The sequence below is a fragment of the Pelecanus crispus genome, chromosome 5 (genome assembly GCF_030463565.1).
Source record: "Pelecanus crispus isolate bPelCri1 chromosome 5, bPelCri1.pri, whole genome shotgun sequence".
NCBI classification, from domain to species: Eukaryota; Metazoa; Chordata; class Aves; order Pelecaniformes; family Pelecanidae; genus Pelecanus; species Pelecanus crispus.
The window spans coordinates 30,292,345-30,306,178 of NC_134647.1; the positions used below are offsets into that span (position 1 = coordinate 30,292,345).

At 38.2% G+C, this 13,834-nt stretch overlaps 1 non-coding gene across 1 annotated transcript; it reads right to left on the reverse strand.

Moving 5' to 3' along the window:
- Window positions 1–12,903: 12,903 nt before the first annotated feature.
- On the reverse strand, window positions 12,904–12,975 carry TRNAQ-CUG (transfer RNA glutamine (anticodon CUG)). The gene has a single exon. It is a non-coding gene; the product is annotated as a tRNA-Gln (tRNA).
- Between the last annotated feature and the right edge of the window lie 859 nt (window positions 12,976–13,834).

Below are 13,834 nucleotides of genomic sequence, written 5' to 3' on the forward strand. Positions count from 1 at the left end.
AAAAAAAGAACAATATTGTTGAGGGTAATAGAAAAGAAAGTGCATCAGTTAAAGCATTGCCAGAACGTAATGATGCTTTAAGCGGTGGCTCTGATTTTGATAACCCATCTTTAGCCTCAGATACATTATGCAACCCACAAATTCTTAAAAGGCCTAGGAAAAGAACGTGGCGCCTAGCTTCGAGATGCCAGGTGGTTAAAGTCAGCCATGGCACCCAAACAAGTCTTTTGAACTATCCTGTAGCAAAAAGAAAAATGTCTAGAAGGGAATCAGATCCAGCTGATCAGAAAGCAAGCATCCTGTGGCCAGAGAATGAAAAAACTCCAAACATGAAAACTAGACTATGTGCCCTTAAACTTCCTGAGTCCTATAGCAAGATTATGAGTCCTGTACAGCCCAAAACAGTGGTGTACGTACTTTCGTGCCCAGAGATAAAACAGTGTAAAGGTAAACCTATAGATATTCCCAAAATGAGGAAAAATCGTAACTCCACAGATAGCAAAGACTCTGTAAGGTATAAATACAAACAGTGTTCTTTTAAGTATTATGACCCACTGACAAATCGAATTCTGAAAACGCCTCCGAAGAGTACAGTTGGAGAAAAGGCCAGAAAGCCCTCCCATGTTCGACAGCTTTTCAGAAGTCTCAGCTTTGATGCAAACATGAGGAAACTAGCTGATGCACAGAGAGAAAACGTGCCATCAAAGTCACTCAATTGGTCAGACTTCTATAGTTCATCTTCAGCATCTTTCCTGCCAGATCCAGGTAAAGGGAATGATGCAGCCTCGAGTCAAAATGCAGATGGATCTTCTGTTTCCACAGAAAGAACAGATTATCTGGTATCTGGTCACTCTGAGAACTCTTTTAAACACCTGATTATTTCACCTTTGAACTCTCATCAGCCTGCAGTAGAAGGAGATGGTAGATTAACTCCATTTAACACTAGAGTTGCCAAAACTCCTCTGACCTCTATCAGGAGTGAGCGGTTAGAGAGGGAGAATCCAAAGGCAATATGGAAGAGAAAAGAAAGCACTAATAAAGAACCAGTTTTTTCCAGAAAGGCTGCAGGACCTATGTCTGTCAGATGTACTGTTGGGAGGAGAGGAAACAGAGTAACTGCAAGCAAGCAAACTTCAAGAACTAAAAAACAGCAAAAAGAGGGGATGAGAAGGAAACTTCGTCCTCGTGCCCAGAAATCTTCTGCTTTCACCATCCATAGGTGCCAGACAAGGAAAACTACAGTGGGAAAGCACCTTAAGAAAGAAAAGCCTGATGCTAAAAAACTAAAGGTGAGGAGGAAACCAAAAAGGACCTTTCTGAACTCAACAGTTGTCACAGGGATTCCTGAAAAGAGGCAGAAAGTTACATCGGAATCTTTTCCCAAGAAGCCAGAGCGAGCTTCTTCCAAAGTCAGGAACTGGGAAGTAAGTGGAGATCGGGGTCACCCTAGCACTGTGAACCAACCCTCTAGAAGAACTTCTGCTGTACCATTACTTCGCAACTGTCTTCTTCTACCAGGTGAGAGCTAGCTACCAAAAGAACTTTTTTTTTTTTTTAATAGCCAGCACCTGGAAAAAGATTGAGGAAAAGGAAAGGGAACAAAAGGAGGTCATAGACGAAGCAATTGAAGTGCTAGAGCTGCGGAAAGTGCAAAGCCAGTCTCACGTGAAACAAGTACAACTGTAAACTCAGCCCTTGTTCCTGGAGTATGGGGACATAATGTATTGCACTGTTCTACTGTGTAAAGCTGCAGAAGTTGCGCATTTGAGTTAAAAAGCACTTAGAATCCTCTTTACTAGACTTACCTGTACATCAGAAAAATGAGCTTGAATAGTATCATATTGTTTTTATGGTATTATCAGTGCATAATAGTGCACTATAATAAGGTAAATTAGAAGCTGTATTAATTAATTGTGCCTATTCTCATTTTCCCAGATAATTTTAAAGTGCAAAAAATTACTTGGTTGTTATGCTAGAAATTAAATGAAGATACCTTAATCTGGGCTGAATTCTGTGTATGTATTTTGTGTTTGTGTATATGCACACCTCCTTCAACACGTAATATATACTTGTCTGTGGAGTGGCATTAAAATTAATACAGTATGATACAATTCAGATCAATTCAGTGCTTTCTTGAAATGAAATATAAATGTACATGGTTTTATATTGACTTCTTTTCCTGAAACCATGTCCAAAGCACTTATTTTGGACAAAAAGTCACTGTGGGCTCTCATCAAGCAATAATGGACCATGCTGGTAAGGAAATACATCTCTCTAGGGCACTGCTGAAATGGTGGTGGCTAAAGTGAAATCTCAAATTCCAAAAGAAATATAGGCTTAGGGTTTGGATTGGGGTGTTTTGTTTTTGTTTTTTTTCTTTTTAAATAGCTTATTGATTAAGTTTATAGGTGAATTTCACATTCCTTAGCAGGAGGATGGAAAAGTTGTTATACAAACAAATAGCAGTGAGTTGTTCTAGAATTTCGACCTTAAATTTGAGCTTATGTGCTTTTTTGATTTTAATTGGGTTTACTGTGGGTTACATTTTTCTGTACTATAGTTGAAACTTTCATTTTAAACTGTCACTAAAATACTTAAATAAACCTTAAAGCAGCATCCATCTAAATGTGTTAGAGTTCAAATATCTGTTTAAACAGATATTTAAATACCTGTTTATTTAGTTGAATAAAAATTATATTCCATAGTGATTCATATTTGGCCATTGATGCCCTAACTACTGTGATTTTATGGCAAAAAAGACTGTTGTGTTTTGGTTTAGGTTTTTTTGTTTGTTTGGTTTTTTTAGTAGTTATTATGATGACAGCTTATTTAATGTGTTTAGGAGACATAAACCCCAGTCTTCCAGATGTTTCTATGCTTTAAAATCCAAGATTAATTGTTCATTTGTGTTAAGTTAAGCATATAGCTAAACATCATCACAATCAGGGCTCTGGTTTGTAAATCTGCAATTTGGTATAACATCTGTCTTTAAAGGTCTTCATAAATACTATAGTTGTACAACACATCTTTCAGAACATGAGAAAAACATACGAAAGACCAGACCCGGCGCTCTCTCCCACTGAACATAGCATCTGTGCATTTTCCCCTGAAAAAACAAAATCATTCTTGGTTCATTTTCTGAAGTGTCAAAGGTTTGGACTGAGATAAAGGTGGACTTTGAAATGTTTTAATTTGAATACACAGTATCTGAAGGAAATACAAAAGCTGTCATCATAAGCCACTTGTTCAAAAAATGTTTGGGGGATTTTTTTAATGTATATGCATATTTCCCAGGATAAATAAAAGATGTGCATGTACTTAAGCCAGCTGGAAACTAAGTTCCTTTACAAGTCAAATATGATCTGACAGATCTTTAATTTTTTTTTTAATTTATTTTATTTTTTAAATAAAAGTTGATTTCTATGGATGAATTTCCTATGGTTGTCAGTAGACACAGAATCTTATGACCATATTGCAAGTCACTGGAAAAGGAGGGGTTATGAGTTCTTACAGCCCTCTTAACTAATTGTGCCTGTATAATTTAATATTTTGTCTAATATAAAAGTGATTTTTTTTTAAAGCAAAGTTTTAGAGGAATGGTTTTTATAGAAAGGCTAATTTTTAGATAAAGTGAAAGAAGATTTTTAAATAAAGTTTCTTTTAAAGCAAAGTTTTAAATTAACTCTATAGATAAGTCCCATTCTAACATTTTTATGGTACAAGAATGTTTTCCTATCTAACTTCTTCCATCTTATTTTTCACAGTATTGTACACATGAAGAGCATGAATTGGTTTGTGTGTGATAAGGTTTAATGCACATTGTACTTTAAGATTACTAGTGCATATTTGTTTACAGCCAAAAATACTGTTCTTCATACTCATTCATTGCAAGCTTGTGTTTTTCCAGCACACAACTTTTCCTTGAAACCTTGAGTAATAAAAATATCTTGAGGGCTATAGAATGACTAATATTTTTAGTGTGTAATGTCTTTTTTTTTTTCTGTAAATAATAGACCTCCTTGTCAGGGTGGGTTTTTTAAAAAGAAAAATATATTATATTTAAATAAAAGTGTAAGTAGCTATATATTTTCCTTAAAAAAAAACCAAAACAAAACAATAACAAAAACACCACCAAAAACAACAAACAAGGAGTATGAAATGTAACAATTTAAAAAAAAAGACTTGGGGGACAAGTCTGGAAACATTTCTGTGGTTGACTGTGTCAAAATAAGATTTACTGTAAACTTGGATGTTATTCTATGCCCCGCTTCTGACTGTTCAGAAACCTCTTCTGTGCATGCTCAATGACTACTAGGAAAAAGAGGGGAGACTGTGATATGAGAAGTAAATGTAGAAACTGCTTTGGAAAGAGAATTGATGAAGATATGTGCAAAACAAAAACTTGCAGACACACTCAAAATATCATGTGCATGAAGGAGAAAAGAGAAGTTTTCTGGGGTCTTTAGGAATTAGTCAAACACTTCCCTGTTAGATAAATGATACAGATTCTGCTGCTGTTACTGAATAGCATGTTGTTTCATTAGCAGCATGGCCGAAACTTCAAAACATGATTGTGAAGTCTACACCAATGGAAAACTTCAGAGCTGAAATACTTTCTCACTGAAATTGATGGGAGGGTTGGTTGGGTTGCGGGGGGGGGGGTGTTAAATTTGTGGGTTTTGTTTTTTAACGTGAGTGGACAAAGATGTTTGTCAGTATGTTTGCATGTCTTAATCTAGAGAAGCAAGAAAAGATAACTGGATTAAAGAGGAATGAAGTCATGCTTTTTGAATCTAATTGGCAGCAGTTAGATGCAGGATATTTTGTAATAGTTGAGAAAAATGTTATTTCTTCTTCTATGCATATGTAATTTTGACCTTCTGCAAGTTCACATTTACATTTTTTTATACAGTTCATAATTTAAAAAAAGTCTCTCCCCCAGAAAGTACTCATTCAACCTTTTAAAACAATCTCATTCTAAGCAGCTTGTATTATTTACTTGTATTGTGAACCTTGAGCGTGACCCAGGCTCATACTGTACCACGTGCTAACCAAACATAGACTAGCAAGTCCCCAAAACTTTAGATGTCTGATGCTTGCACATAGCAGTTCTTCAGTTCCTTTTCTGATAGGATTTTTTTCTTTCTTGTTCTTTCTGACACATTTGAATCCAGTGTTCTTGTAATTGTAGTACGAAAGTGCTCCTCTCTGGGACTCAGATAAAATGAAGCATTTAGTTGTATTTATAATGAGACTATGACTTAATCTGAAGTTGTGTTTAAGTTTCATGCTAAATTTGTGCCCAAATGAGAATACGTGTTTTTGTGGTTTTCATGTTCTCTCAATTGGTAATGTATTTTGCAATACTCTTGCTTGATGCTGTAATTTTTTTTATCTGCTTCTCTGTCTCTGCTGTCTGGTCATTTGACACAATGTGAATTTGTAAGAATACAGTGATATTACAAACTTGTCCAGTGCTATTGCTGGATGTTCTTTCTTTGTATCTTCAGCTCATTTAATTTCAGATTTCTCGTTTCCACATTTTTCCTCAGTCATGCATTTGGATTTTTTTTTGATGTTGTGAAGAGCTAAATTACAGGACAGGATATTCTGTTTGGAAGTAAATCAGTGACAGGTAACAGAAGTGGCTGGTGTCCTGATCTGAAGTGCAGAGGACAAGCTGCTTTATGTGCTCCTGTGCTTGGGAGTCTGCTTACTTTACCGAGTACTACAAAACAGGAGTGGGATGATGATTTCTTTAGCTGTCATCCTTTCTCTTTCCCCTAGGGTAACTCTGCCTGAGAATGGAGTAATCTGAATTCTTACTTATTCTGAAATAGAACAGTGTTTCAGCTGTTAAATGTTTTGGAGACAGATAAGTAAATATATCTCACTTGCTAATGCAATTAAAATCCCAGAATTTTTGTCTTTAATGATTTATCTGCTATGAACTACAGCATTCCTGATAATCTTTTTCAGAAAACTTTGTAGTAGCATACATCTGAGCATGCCCAGAAGCAAAGGTTTTGTCCTTGTTTGCTTATGTTTTGCAGTTACGAATTTATTCATTCCTTCAGCAGAACAAATCTTGTTTTAATAAAATAAAGACTGAATTTGCATTTTTGTAGTTTCTTTATTCTTGAAGTAGAATTTAACTTGAAACTATTTGCTATAATTTGTTGTGGAAAGAACACCACAGAGTGCTATGGAATAAGCTACTACTTAGAATAAGGCCAGTCATAATTTAAACAGCTGTTCGCAACTGTATGATATCTTGACCAAGTGGAGTCTTCCGTTGACTTCAGTGAAGCCAAGATTTATCCCATCCTGTGGCAACTGAAGCAATGACATCCTAGGATGGCATTGAAAAAGCGTTGGGTGTATTTGAGATGTCTAGTTGCATTTCGGCAGCAGGAAGCCAAGAAGCCCCAACCTCATGGCAGGCTGGATCCCTGCAGAACTTACTCATGAGCAGTTTTTTCAGAATGTGCATTTAATAAATGAGGGTAGGGACTGGAAGTATTGTAATGTTAAATAGCTTTCTACTTTATGCAAAATGGATTGGCTTCTCTGTAATCATGGACCAAATCAGTCCTGATTATAATCTTACAATGCATGCAGAACTGTCTTCAAAGCTGTGTGCAAAAATACTTTTAAGAGATTTTTCTGGTAAATAGAATACTAGAATACCTTGAACAATAGAATACCCTGTGTAGAATACCTTGTTCTTTGAACTTAGTAGTCATTTGCTGTTTCTAACAGTGCCTGTTTAAAACAGCGTGATCTTTTGCAGGAGTGATGCACACAGATGTGTCAGTTTGGATCAATAAATGGCTGAAAGGCCTGGGTATATTGTTTCTTGAGGCATCAATATGTCATAAAATTTCAGGACATGCTTCACAGTTTTCAGCCCATACTTGAAGATAGCTATGCATTATGTAGTTGGCTGAATAAAGTTACTACTGTGCTGTCAAATAATAATTCATTAAAGACATAAAACATATTGTTGAACCAATATTGAGTTACACATATGATACTGTAATAAAATTTTAAGTCTGGTGATTGCATCTGTCATGGAAAGTATAACCAGTTAATGGTATGCTTATAGGGTGTCAAGTACAATGGAGGTCCAGTTCAGGTTGGAATATTTGAGAGTTACGATGAAATTAATAACATTGTTTTCATAGAATCATAGAATGCTTTGGGTTGGAAGGGACCTTTAGAGGTCATCTAGCCCAACCCCCCTGCAGGGAGCCGGGGCAGCTTGAACTAGATCAGGTTGCTCAGAGCCCCGTCCAACCTGACCTTGAATGTTTCTAGGGATGGGGCCTCCACTGCCTCTCTGGGCAAGTTGGCTCTCTGTGTTTTAGTTGGCTTTGGATTCATGGGAGTCATTAGTGCTTTGATGCACAAAATTAGTGTGTTTCTGTGGTCCTGGAAGTCGTAAAGATTGTCTTGAAATGCAGAAGTGTTGTTTTTGATGAAATGTGTGGACACAAATCATCTTATGTGCTTATGTGCTTATGTGATCTAACAGTGTCAGTGATTCTAAACCTGTGCTTTTTCTTTGTCAGTGTTCCTTCCTTAAGGAAAAACTGAAAAACAGTTCTTCCCCAAATATTAGCATTTGTGAACAGGTTTTTAAATCTCTCACATCCTCAAATAAAAATGTACTTCAGTGTACTGAAGCTGGTCAGCTTTTCATATTTGCTGTGTCATATTGCATTAATGTTGGTACTAGTGCAACTGAAAACATTGGTTATAGCTTACTTGGTCATTACTAATATTATACTAGCAAGTTGCAAAATCAAAATATACCCTTGCTAGCTCATGCAGAGAGCTTAGACGCTGTCTGCTGGTCTGGAGATTGTGCTGTAAGAATTAACAGTGAAGGGGGTGGGCGTAGTTCTCAGCATACATGTTGCGTCCCTTGCGGATGCAATGCATGTGCATGACTTGCTTTTTATTACACTAAAGTTTTAAGATTAAGAGGGAGGTAGAAGTGAGGCGTAAGACTTAAAGATGTAGTATGGATTGGAGCTAGAACAATGAATATTTAGTTTTGGTTCTTTTTTTAGTATTTATCTGTGTTTTGTCTGAACCTTTGCAAACAGTTGGCAAAATCCATCTACTTCCCATGGTAGTTCAGCTCAGATTCCATCATTCTTTCTTCTGGTATGTTACTTTTATTTTCTTAATACATTGATAATATTTCTCTTCACTGCTGCTTGTTTTGTTCCTTTCAGCTACTGCTAAGAGGGGAAAAATTATTATAGCAAAGATTGCATGTGCTTCTTTTTGAAGGCTAAAGAGTTGTAAGGCAGTATGTGGCTACCAGCAGATCTCTCCATACACTGAAAGGAGCTCTGTGAAGGTTCTGATCTAATGATGACGAATCAATTAGTTGCCCAAATCATGACGGAAACACTTGTACTTTTTGTTTTAATGGGGTTAGGCTCAATCTACATACAATTAAAAATAAACATACTGACTTTTTGGTAACATTCTTTTATGGATTTCCAAATGTGTCTAATGCTTTAATTTTCCCGTCTGTTCCAGCAAATTGGCAATGACTCAGGAAATGACAACACACTGTAGTTTTGATTTAATCTGGGGTCAGGATAATGCTGGAGTCACAGTCAGCATATTTTCACCTACCACAATTAGTTAATGTTCCTACAGCACTTTCTGTGGATGTAAAGAACTCTCAGGTGTTCAATATTATCAAGAATTATCTTATGTAGTCTTCTTATTTTAGATGTTAGTGTTCAATGGGTTTTGTGAAATGCATTGGTAAGCACAATATTTTTTCTTTTTAGAGCTTAAAAGAGAACACACTAATGAAATTGTATTTCACGTATTTTTATTTCCAACTTTACAGAGACTGTTCACTTTTTCTGTGCTTAGCAAATTTCTTTTTTTTTTCTCCCTCACACTCCTCCATTTTAAAATAAGAATTCATCCGCAATGCAGAGTTCTCCATCTTTATCTTCTTAGAGTAGGGTGGGATGAGTGTATTGGTCATTTGGCTGTATCATGAATATAGTTTTATGTAATGATGTAGTTATTGCCTATGCCTTCAAAGACATCCCTGCCTTTTCATGGAAGCTGTAAAGGGGAGCCAAGCATCCACACCTCACCTGTCTGTCTCTAGTCCTTGGGTCTTGTTTTATTGCCTATTGCATCTTTTTCAAGCTCTCTAGTGTAGCCAGTGGGTCAATTCCTCTATTTTCCTTTATTTCATTTAACTCTAGAGTATGTTGGAAAACAAAATTTTTTTAATTCACAGAAAAAAATGGGTTGAAAGTCCATTTTCAACCAATTTTCCCTGTAAGAGGCTCACATTCTAGTGTGTGTCTGGGGAAACAACAAAAAACTGACAGCTGTATTTTGGCAGGCCGTGTGTTCCCACCGTCTCCTCTAAGATCACAGAGCCGCAGTAAGGGTTGAGGTTGGCAGGCACTTCTGGAGGCCATCTAGTCCAACCCCTGCTCAGAGCAGGCTCAGCTGGAGCAGGCTGCTCAGGGACACATCCCATGGAATTTTGAGTATCTCCAACCACACGCACTCCGCAGGCTCTCTGGACAACCTGGTCTAGCATCTGACCACCCTCCCAGTTAAAAAGGTTTTTATGTTTAAATGGAATTTCCTGTGTTTCAGTTTGTGCTTGGTACCTCTTGTCCTTTCACCGTGCACTACCGAGAAGAGCGTGTTTGCCTGCCGGCAGCTGGACCGCTGCTTGTGCTGTATGGCCCCTGGTGCGCTGGCACGGTCTGCGGTGGCTGAGGGGAATAGCTGGCACTGAAACCCTTGCCCAGGGGAGATTTTGTTCAGGTGGGGAGCCCAGCCCATGAAGGAGAAAGCGGCCGTGACAAACAGCAGTGCCAATGAGGATCTGCGCAGGCTTTGGTTTTCCTGTGGTTTACCTGGCTTCTGTAGCAACATGAGTCCTCTAAACCAACTTCCTAAGGCTCAACCCTCCCTTCTTTTTATCCTTCAGGAGTTAAGGGGTTTTTTTCCAATGGAAGACTTTTCCTTAGTTCTTTTTAATATTTCAATTTATATGGGTTAGCTGACTGTAAATCGAAAATGTTATAGTTGTTTACTACAATTATAAATTTGTTAAATGTCTATACAGTTCTTGCATATGTTCTTTTCATGTTTTTTTTTTCTTTTTCCCTCTTTGCTTTTAGCTCCGTAGTTGAGATTTTTGGATTGGTTTACTTTGCTTTGTGTCCAATATTTTGTTCTAACTGGCTTAGTATTAATTTGTTTTAATAAACATTTTACAAATGTAGTATTCAGGGTAACTTGCTGTAGCTGTTTTCTTTTGGGCTTGTTTGGGCTGTGAGTTTTTTATTGTTGTTTTTGCTTGTTTCTTTTCTATGTTCTCTCTGAATGAATCTGAGCTCCATTGTCATCAGTTTGCATGAACCTTACTAAATTATTGAATTACATCTGAAGAGGGGGGAAAGACATGAGTTTGCAAGTCACTTAGACTCCTCTGGAAATTTTATGTAAAATATTTAAGTTGTGGTGTGTTTGGGTTTTGTTTTTTTCTTTACCACCTTTCTTTTTCTTCAACAGTGTTTTAAAGATTGCACTTTTATCAACGTTTTGACAGTCAAATTGGTCAGGCTATAAGTGGGTTTGAAAGGACTGAGTGGTGAAATTCAAGCGCAAGTTGACTCTTGTTTCTAATTTTCATTTTCATGTTTCTAATGTTTAGAAGCGACGATGACTATCCTTATATCACAGTCTCAGGTTTGTACTTTCAAGGAAGGAGAATTTTGTTTCTAAATGATGAATTCTGATGGTATTTGTACACTAATTTGGATGCTTCAATGGGGAAAGGTTGTTGTGGTTTTTATTTTTATTTCAAGTAAATGTTTAAACTTAATGCACTTGATGTAAGCGAAGGTCATGTAGCATCTTGGAAGTCGAGAGATCATTTTGTAAGCAGCATGTGGGAGGATACCTGCTCTTTTTCAGCATTAATGCACATAGAATTTTTCTCTTGTGATTGCAAAATACATGTGTCTACTACACTGAAAATTAACGTTGGAAGAAGTATTAAGTAAAGGGGCAGGAAACACTGTTCTTGATTAAAAAAAAAATATTGCATATTGCATGAAAGGCCTTTATGGCATTCCCTGTGTGATATCAAGGTTTTATCCATTCATATTTGTGCATGCACAGGGCTTATTTGTCAGCTAGAAAGTGTTTCATTGAAAGATGGGTCTGAAACAAATTACTATGTTGAAGTAACTGAGATTTTGGAAATTTCGGATGTGGATCCTAATTTTGCAGGTTGAATACATGAATTTAATAAATACAAAATAAACTCTAGAATTGCTATATCTGCTCCACTCAAGGGAGGGCAATAGGGCATCAATCCAGTAAGTCAGAGCATAAATCATCTAAGAGAAAACCAGCCAGCTTCCGTCAGTTCAAGGGGACATACTTCTGAGCTTCAGCTGAAATCTTTAAGGTTTTGTGCTGTTTCAGAGCCAGAATGCTGTCAGTATAACAGAATATTCATCCACGTGGTTGGGCTGAAATCAGCTGGTGTCAATAAAAAAACCTCCAGTGACAGGCATGAGCCTGGATCAGGCCCCAAGCAGGATCATAGAATCATAGAATCGTTTAGGTTGGAAAAGACCTTTAAGATCATCCAGTCCAACCATTAACCCAACACCACCAAGTCCACACCAAACCAATTAAGGGTAGACTAGACTAAACCATGTCCCCAAGTGCCATGTCCACCCGCTCCTTGAACACCTCCAGGGATGGTGACTCCACCACCTCTCTGGGCAGCCTGTTCCAATGCTTGACTACCCTTTCCGTGAAGAAATTTTTCCTAATATCGAATCTAAACCTCCCCTGGTGCAGCTTGAGCCCATTTCCTCTTGTCCTATCACTAACTACTTGGGAGAAGAGACCAACACCCACCTCACTACAACCTCCTTTCAGGGAGTTGTAGAAAGTGATAAGGTCTCCCCTCAGCCTCCTCCAGACTAAACAACCCCAGTTCCTCAGCCGCTCCTCATAAGGCCTGTGCTCCAGACCCTTCACCAGCTTTGTTGCCCTTCTCTGAACACACTCCAGCACCTCAATGTCTTTCTTGTATTGAGGGGCCCAAAACTGGACACAGTATTCCCGGTGCGGCCTCACCAGCACCGAGTACAGGGGAACAATCACCTCCCTGCTCCTGCTGGCCACACTATTCCTGATACAAGCCAGGATGCTGTTGGCCTTCTTGGCCACCTGGGCACACTGCTGGCTCATGTTCAGCCGGCTGTCTGCCAACACCCCCAGGTCCTTTTCAGCCAGGCAGCTTTCCAGCCACTCTTCCCCAAGCCTGTAGCATTGCATGGGGTTGTTGTGACCCAAGTGCAGGACCTGGCACTTGGCTTTGTTGAACCTCATACAATTGGCCTTGGCCCATCAATCCAGCCTGTCCAAGTCCCTCTGCAGGGCCATGCTACCCTCCAGCAGATCAACACTCCCACCCAACTTGGTGTCCTCTGCAAACTTACTGAGGGTGCACTCAATCCCCTCATCCAGATCATTGATAAAGATATTAAACAAGGCTGGCTCCAAAATGGAGCCCTGGGGAACACCGCTTGTGACTGGCCGCCAACTGGACTTAACTCCATTCACCACTACTCTCTGGGCTCGGCCACCCAACCAGTTTTTTACCCAGTGAAGAGTACGCCTGTCCAAGCCATGAGCTGCCAGCTTCCCAAGGAGAATATTATGGGAGATGGTGTCAAAAGCTTTGCTAAAGTCCAGGTAAATGATATCCCCAGCCTTTCCTTCATCCAGCAGGCAGGTCATCAGACCATAGAAGGAGAATCAGGTTGGTCAAGCAAGACCTGCCTTTCATGAAGCCAAAGGATCAGGTTCCACCGAGATTTGAACTCGGATCGCTGGATTCAGAGTCCAGAGTGCTGACCATTACACCATGGAACCACTCCTGAGTGTACCATTCTGCAAGAATATTTGTGCTGTTCAGTTGATTTAAATGTACAAATTATTTTGCTATACAGTTATCAATCATGAAAAAGCTTTACAACTACAGGAAACAACAATTTTCAGGAGTGAAAATTATGTTCACAATTTATACTGCCTTGTACCAAAACACCCAAGAAGGTTAGTTGCATTAGTTTCTTACCTGCTGCTTCCAATTAAGACTCTATTTAGCTTGATTTTCTTCAACAGTTCACGTGTTGGACAACATAAAATCAACGACCGCTTCCTATCACTCTGCCTCGAGCCAAAATGCTAATTCTTCCTGTGTTCTTAACTGGTGTTTTGATAGCAAGTACCACAACACAGGCAACTGCACAGATAGGCTGCCAGTGTACATTCTTCTCCCAGCTGCGCAGCTGCCTCAGGCAAGCTAACTATAGCTTTGTTTTTGTGAGTGGTATGTCAAAGCCATCTATTTATAAACCAAATTAGAAAATGCCTTGGAACTGTAATTTTTCTTTCAGGCTTCACTTTCAGCTATCCAGAAGCTCAGTATTCCATATTCATAGATTTGGTTATAAAATTTAACTTGCCTGAAGAATAAAAATAATATATTAAACAAAAAGAACCCTGTTAAATTTTTAAAATTTTGGAATATAGATATCAGTCATAAAACATTTTAAAATACTTTTATACCTTTACCTGCAAGATGAAATGTGAAGGATGTGGGGATGCACTAACCAAATAAAGAAAATGCATACTTATTTTTTCCATTTTCCATAATTTCCAATGAGTAGTTATCCTGAAAAATATTTCTTAATGATAAACTGCTATTATGCTTTTTTTAAAGGTTGGAAAA